This window comes from Sus scrofa, chromosome 10, assembly GCF_054392235.1.
Source record: "Sus scrofa isolate SSC_HxYL_T2T_F1_AM1 chromosome 10, Sscrofa_HxYL_maternal_Yorkshire_Landrace_v2.0, whole genome shotgun sequence".
Lineage (NCBI taxonomy): Eukaryota > Metazoa > Chordata > Mammalia > Artiodactyla > Suidae > Sus > Sus scrofa.
The window spans coordinates 7,918,409-7,925,000 of record NC_139392.1 but is presented as its reverse complement, the minus strand read 5'-3'; the positions used below and the strand labels follow the sequence as shown (position 1 = coordinate 7,925,000).

Below are 6,592 nucleotides of genomic sequence, written 5' to 3'. Positions count from 1 at the left end.
TTGCTTATTTTAAAAGTTAAAATGGCAACAATCACTTTTGAGTCATGTTGTCTGTAGAGATACGACAATGGAGACTTAAATTTCAAATGGAAGCTTCTATAGATTGGCCTCACTGTCAGAGGTTGGTCTGTTATCAAAGTCCTGAAAATAATTTCCTGAACCTGACTCATTTGCTTCCATTCTCTCAATGACATTGCATTTAGTGATCTCTCCTTTTTAACATGTTAATGCATTCTGATTATTATTTCGTCAGAAAGAGAGAGTTAAAAGTGTAATTGCCTTCTTGGTCTAGTAAAGAGCAACATGAAGTATGTCTAGAGCGTAATTGAAGTATAATTTTTGCTTGAAACAACAAGCTGCAAACTGTTGTATTTACATATAACCAACCTTGGATAACATGATCTGGAAAAAATATGAATAAAAAGCCATTAGGATAGTTTATTGGCAACAGTTACCTGAACTTTGCTTCTGATATTTCAAATTAACCATCTCGTCAACTAAATTCTCTCTGAATGGAATTATAATAATGGTTTATTAAAATTGTTGCAAATTTATTGGAAAATTCTCATTCAACATTGTAGATGCTATTATTGTATTACAAAAGATATAGAATATTTTCTTTTAAAACTTCAGTTCTTTCTTAGCACTTTGTTTCTCAAAAATATCCGGGGAACTAAGTTCATTCTTTGTTTCAAGTATTTGGAACAGGCACCATTACATAAATATCACTGCTAACTATGTCTCTAGCACCCGAGGAAAGAAAACAATGTGATAAAATATGATCCAACAGAGTGCTGAAATAAACACAATTATTTTTATTTTGCTGCTTTTCTTTGCTTATTTTTTCCCCCAGTGACTGTAATCTATACTATTTCTGGATTCTTCCGCATCAAAATACTATTTCTTCTAGATAACTTTAATTCAGTGACACCTTTTATGTTTTTATTTGGAATTTACTAAAATGATACAATGTCTTTATTTAACCTTGTTTCCTAAAGTTCAGAATGTCATTCTTGACATTTGTATCGTATCAAGCTGTAATAAAAGGGTAAAACCATCTCTTCTGTTAAAGAATAGATATAGTTAAACGGAAAGTGATAACCTAAGAAGAGTAGTTTAGAATGACTTGTGAAAAGTTGGTCAATTACTCAGGTATTTCCTAATAAAAGGGTACATAGTAATTCACACAAACCACTGAAACAAATCGTTTATCCGAGTATTTTGTCTCTTTGTCAATGTGGCTTAAACTGGAGAGTCTATGCTAACTTATATTAATATTATTCCTCTTACTTCTTTTGTTGAATAAACTGAAAAATAATCAAGCCAATATTTCAACCCACTTCAAAAAATCACAGCCACGGGACTAATATCTTTTTTCTCAACACTGTGTTCAGTGTGATACTTAATATAGCACATAGCCCTCTGAACATCATTTAATGATTAAATTATGACAAAATTAAAATCGTGATTGGGAGCTGGCGTGCTTTTTAACTTCAATGCTGTTTGCTACGTTAGGGCACTCTCTCCAGGACAGTTGATTTCTGGAAGTTATCAGTTTTACTTTGAAGATATTTTACTTTTCAAAACATTCATTCCTAGCAAAATAAAACTTTACCAGAAAACCGTAAATAATCATAGAAATGAGTAACAGACTCCTAATTTACATTTAACCTTTGTTTTAAATGATTAATGGACGCTATTTATGTAAACTATTTCTACAATGCGGCATGAAATGAAATTTAAATTGCAGATTTTCCAGTGGTGTACTTTAATGAGTGACCCTATCCTATGAAGAAAAATAAAAGAAAACCAATTACATTTGTAATAAAGATGCTAATGCATTTCTTGTTTTAAAGTTATTTAAGTTGTGATTGTGTAGGAAACTTTTATTTCTAATGGACTGGGAAAGCAGGCTGTGCTTTGTGGAACTTTCTAAGAGAAAAATAACTCGGGGGGTTTCTGCTCTGCAGTCAACAGGCAACACCTCTTCCTCTCTGGACCAGCTGATGTGGGGGTCAGTGGGTAGACGGATGTGAACCAGGCTGGGGTATCCTGTCCGTCCAGATGGAGGGAGAGGGTTGGGGTTCTGTTGGGCGAGTCGGTCAGTGGAGAGGCTGGACACGTGGTCAGCCTGCGGTCATGAGGGGAGGAGAACCCAGGGAGCTCAGGGAAGAACTCAGGTCACAGAGATCTGTAGACCTTTCAGCAGGGGGGTTAACATCAGCCCCTTTGACCTACCTGGTCCTTTGGTCTCAAGTGTCCAAAGAGGACCTACCATGGTTGGACACAAGGCAGGTTTAGGGTAGAGCATCTAACTGCAGGTTCGGACACTGGGCAAACTGCTGGTATGGGACACCCAATGCTAGCCAGCTCCTTTGAGACAGACGCACTGCTGAAAATGCTTTTCCTAAGACCCCTCACGGATCTAGTAAACCGTACAACGTACACCTACACCGCAGCCTCAAACCATAGGCAAAGCAACACCGGAGCAGCGGAAGCGAGACAGGGAGGGAAAGAGAATGAAAGAGAATGAAAGAGAACTCCACCCATAGGGCCAGTGGAGGAGATGGAGCTACTTAAGCATAAAAAAGTTATGAAAAGAGTGATTTAAAAAATAAGACAAAATGCAGGATAGCAGTGTCACTGCATAGTTGGTGGTGTGGGAAATTGAGAAAACATTTCTCTAGTCACAGAGAAAAAAATACAAAACTGTGAAAATCATGTGAGGCTTAGAGTAGGTCCTTTTGAATGATATGAGGTCCAGAAGAAGGAAAAAATTAGATGGCAGAGAGAAAACAATGCATAAATTACGGAAGAAGAACATTTGTTTGAGTTGAGGAAAGCCTAAATTGGTGTTTGCTTTGTATTTACCCAGATATAATTCCTTTTGATAAATAACTGAAAGATACTTATGAATATGGCAAGAGCAAGATGGAACATCACCCATCCCAGCTGAGGAAAGTATTGCAGTAAAGACTCAAACCAAATAATAAGTCAACCAGAAAGAGACCACAGAATGAGAAAAAATAAAGTTGAGAAGCAGCACCATTAAAAAAGTAGCAGTATACATGTGTATATAGGAAAATGATAAAATGACTAAATGAAATACTGCATAAAATCAGAATTTGCATTACTGTAACATCATTTAAAAATGATACTTTTCCATCAGTCTGCCAGTGTTGTAAGCAAAAATGTGCAACTAGAAAATGGGATAAATACAGATCTATTAAGGGACTTCAATAAATCTCAGATTTGGAGAAAGTCAATAGAAAAGATAACAGCAAATTCAATTAGATATAGATATAGATAGACTTCAAAATAAGAAATATATATCACTTTTTGATGATGAAGATTCTGCCCACATTAATTGTATATAGTATACTTGACAATAAAGATAACTAGTTTAAAAAGTAACTGTATGAAAGCTCATGTCTCCTGATCATAATCCAATAAAAATCAGAAAAACAAAATTGGAAAGTTAGCCAAAAATGAAATTTCATTTGGATGTTAAAAAATAATCCCTGGCCAATACTGTGTCAAAGATGCAACCTACAGTCAAATTGTATCATCTTTAAATAAACTGTATTTGAAAGTCTGTGAGACACAGAAGAAGGGAAGGAACTAAAGCTACATATCTTCATTATTAAGAGAAAAATTTCTTAGGGCTCCATCAAGAGATTTAACCTGATGTTCACTTTAGAATGGAAAGTAACAAGATAGCCCAAAGAACGTAGGAAGAGGAAGTTAATAAATACACAAGCTGAAGGAAAGCAAGCGGCAAACTAAGAAACCGAGGGAAGAAGGCATGTATGCAAAATGGTTTCTTTAAAAATGTCAAGTTATTGGTTAAGTAATTTTTCAGTCTGACCCTAAAAGCACGTCAAGGTATGTAAGATTAGTCATAACTCTATGTATCATCACAGGGATAAAAGAGATGAGACAAGTATTGGTCATAACCCTGTGACAAAGTCGAAGACCTTGAAGGGCTGCGAAGTTTCCCCCAAAACACTCACTTCATTCCCTTCTGACCTGGTGTGTCCTGAGCCCATCGTGGGAGATGGTGTTGCAGTTCAGTTTGGGGAGGCACATCCTTCAGCGTCCGGCGGTGTGGGAGAGGGTGGAAAGAGGTCTCCAGGGTCCTCAGGGCCACTGCCGTTGCTGTCCTCTCGATGGACTGTGACAAGGCAGTAACTTTCAGATATTTAACTCTCCAGCGGAAGAGATGCTTCAAAACATCTTCTTTTATATGAATAAACAAACTAAAATTAGGTACCGGATGTGCATGCTCATGTTATCCCTATACCAATATTTATGTGTTGCCACTATCGTCCTCACTTATTTTAAGCCCTTCCCATTTCAGATCGTTCATTATTAACTTTTCCTTTACTAGGTCTGTTTCCTGATGAGTACCGACCAATCGTAGTTCAACTTCCACTATGGGTCGCAAGCTATGTTGAGTGAAAAGAGTCTTCATTATTAACCTAATTTTTGCCTCTGTTATCTACAATAACTTACTTAATGCACATTGATGAAGAAGATATGTTGAAATGACAAGCATGCTCTGGTGTCAGTATAAGCTAAACTAATATATGTATATTGTGTATGTAGTATGTACAATCATTATGCAATTCATATTGGATATATAATTGGATATAATGACATAACAGATTGGATATATATAATTATATATGTGTACATAGTGTATAAATATATACAGTATATACAAAGTATATGCCATGTATATTGTCAATCTGAATTAAAACAAGCAGAGGGCTCCTGAGAAAATAATGTATCAAAAAAGTTGTTTAGCAGGATTAACAGTTTGTAGAGAGCTAAAAGTTATATGTTAAAATTAGTCGAGCATCAATAGCTATACATAAATAATTGTATTTAAAATTATATTTACAATGTGACATTGAAAATGTGTTCTTTTCATAAACGTTGTATTTGCTACGTTCATATACCACTAATCGTTTTCTGAGGCTTGTGTTACAAAACGGAATGAGGTCAATCTCAGTTTCTCTGGCAATGGTCCCCTCTTCTCAGTCCTTGGCAAGTTATCTGGTAAAGACTGAGCATGAAATCAGTCCTCACATCCTGCCAGTTCCTGACTGCAGCATCCTTGTCTTCCTCTGGGTCCTCCATGTCCCCTTCTTGTGTTCTCCGCAGATGCTTCTCTTGTATCACTGAATCCCAGCTGACTGAAATAGTGTCACATCCATATGACCAGCAATTAAAAGACTTCATGAGACAAAAACAAGCATTCCGAGCGGGTGTGTGGTGAATGGAGGAGAGCTGCTTGGAGGTATCATCAGATTGAGGGCACGCAGCAAACTTCACCGAACAGTCAGTTTCACTTTAAACATATTGGTGCCTGTCTTCTCAACCAGTGGTGTTTTAAACTGAATTTTTCTGGGCGTGTTCAAAAATTTCATTCAGTTTTATAGTCCAACTCTTACAACTGAAATAGAACGGAAGGATAGAGCTGTCATATTGTAGGTCTCTGCCCAGCAAAGCCAGGAACCCTGATTTTATGGAAGGAAACTGACTACACGCATGTCCGCACATGCAGAGTTTGGTGAAACAGAATCCAAACTGGAAGTCGGACCTGTTCCTCAGGTTACAATCGGATTACATGTAACAGGCGCCTTAGGTTGAAAGATTTACTGTGCTATAAGTGAGGCAATAATTCTTAGATATTACAACTTCCTAGGAGGAAGAGATGCTGCATACGTCATTCTGTTAGTAAACACAACAATACAGCTAGCTGTGAGGGTACCTACCAGATATATGTTCTCCTCTTATATCAGAGTTTATGTTTTGTCACTATTGTTGTCCTAGCTCATGTCATCCCTCCCTTTGCTACTAAATTCACTCTCTTCTTTTACCAAGGCTGCAAACCCTGGTTATCAACCCTTTATCTCACACACACACCCTTCACATACTTCATTCTGTTGGTGAAACACACATTTATTTGTATTTTTTTCAAAATAATTTCGCACATATTTCTGGTATGGCAATAATAAATAGATGAGTAAAATTATTGTAAGCAAATATATTTGATTTTATTTTGATCCCCACCCTGGCTCAAGATTTGAGATATGGAACATTATCTTATCTGTGTGAACTGAAGCCTTCTTAAAGTTAGTTCGAGGGAGGCTCATGAAAGTTCGTAAGTTTTTTAAATTTTCTTTTTATTTTTTTAGGGCTGCACCTGTGCCGTATGGAAATTCCCAGGCTAGGGGTTGAATCAGAGCTGTAACCACTGGCCTACACCACAGCCACAGCAACGCTGGATCCTTAACCCACTGAGCAAGGCTCGAACCTGTGTCCTCCTGGATGCTTGTCAGATTCGTTTCCACTGAGCCATGATGGGAAGTCCAGAAAGTTTACAAGTTTATTCTTAGAATTATAAGCGATAGGGAGTAAGTAGTCATTGATTAAATTAATATTTGTTCTCATTTCTACACTTTGATAAGGATAAGAGAGATTTGCTACAACTTTAAAAGAAGTGGTTGCAGAAGACAGGACGGACCCTGTCTATCCATCCATCCATCCATCATCTATCATCTACATCTCTCACAATTGATGT

At 37.0% G+C, this 6,592-nt stretch overlaps 1 long non-coding RNA gene across 1 annotated transcript in view; it reads left to right on the top strand.

Moving 5' to 3' along the window:
* The window catches only part of LOC146398777 (uncharacterized), an 82,380-nt gene extending 76,337 nt beyond the window's left edge, over positions 1–6,043 (top strand). The window contains exon 3 of the long non-coding RNA XR_014817291.1: positions 4,391–6,043. This is a non-coding gene — a long non-coding RNA (uncharacterized LOC146398777). The remainder of the gene's footprint in view (positions 1–4,390) is intronic.
* Positions 6,044–6,592: the final 549 nt, after the last annotated feature.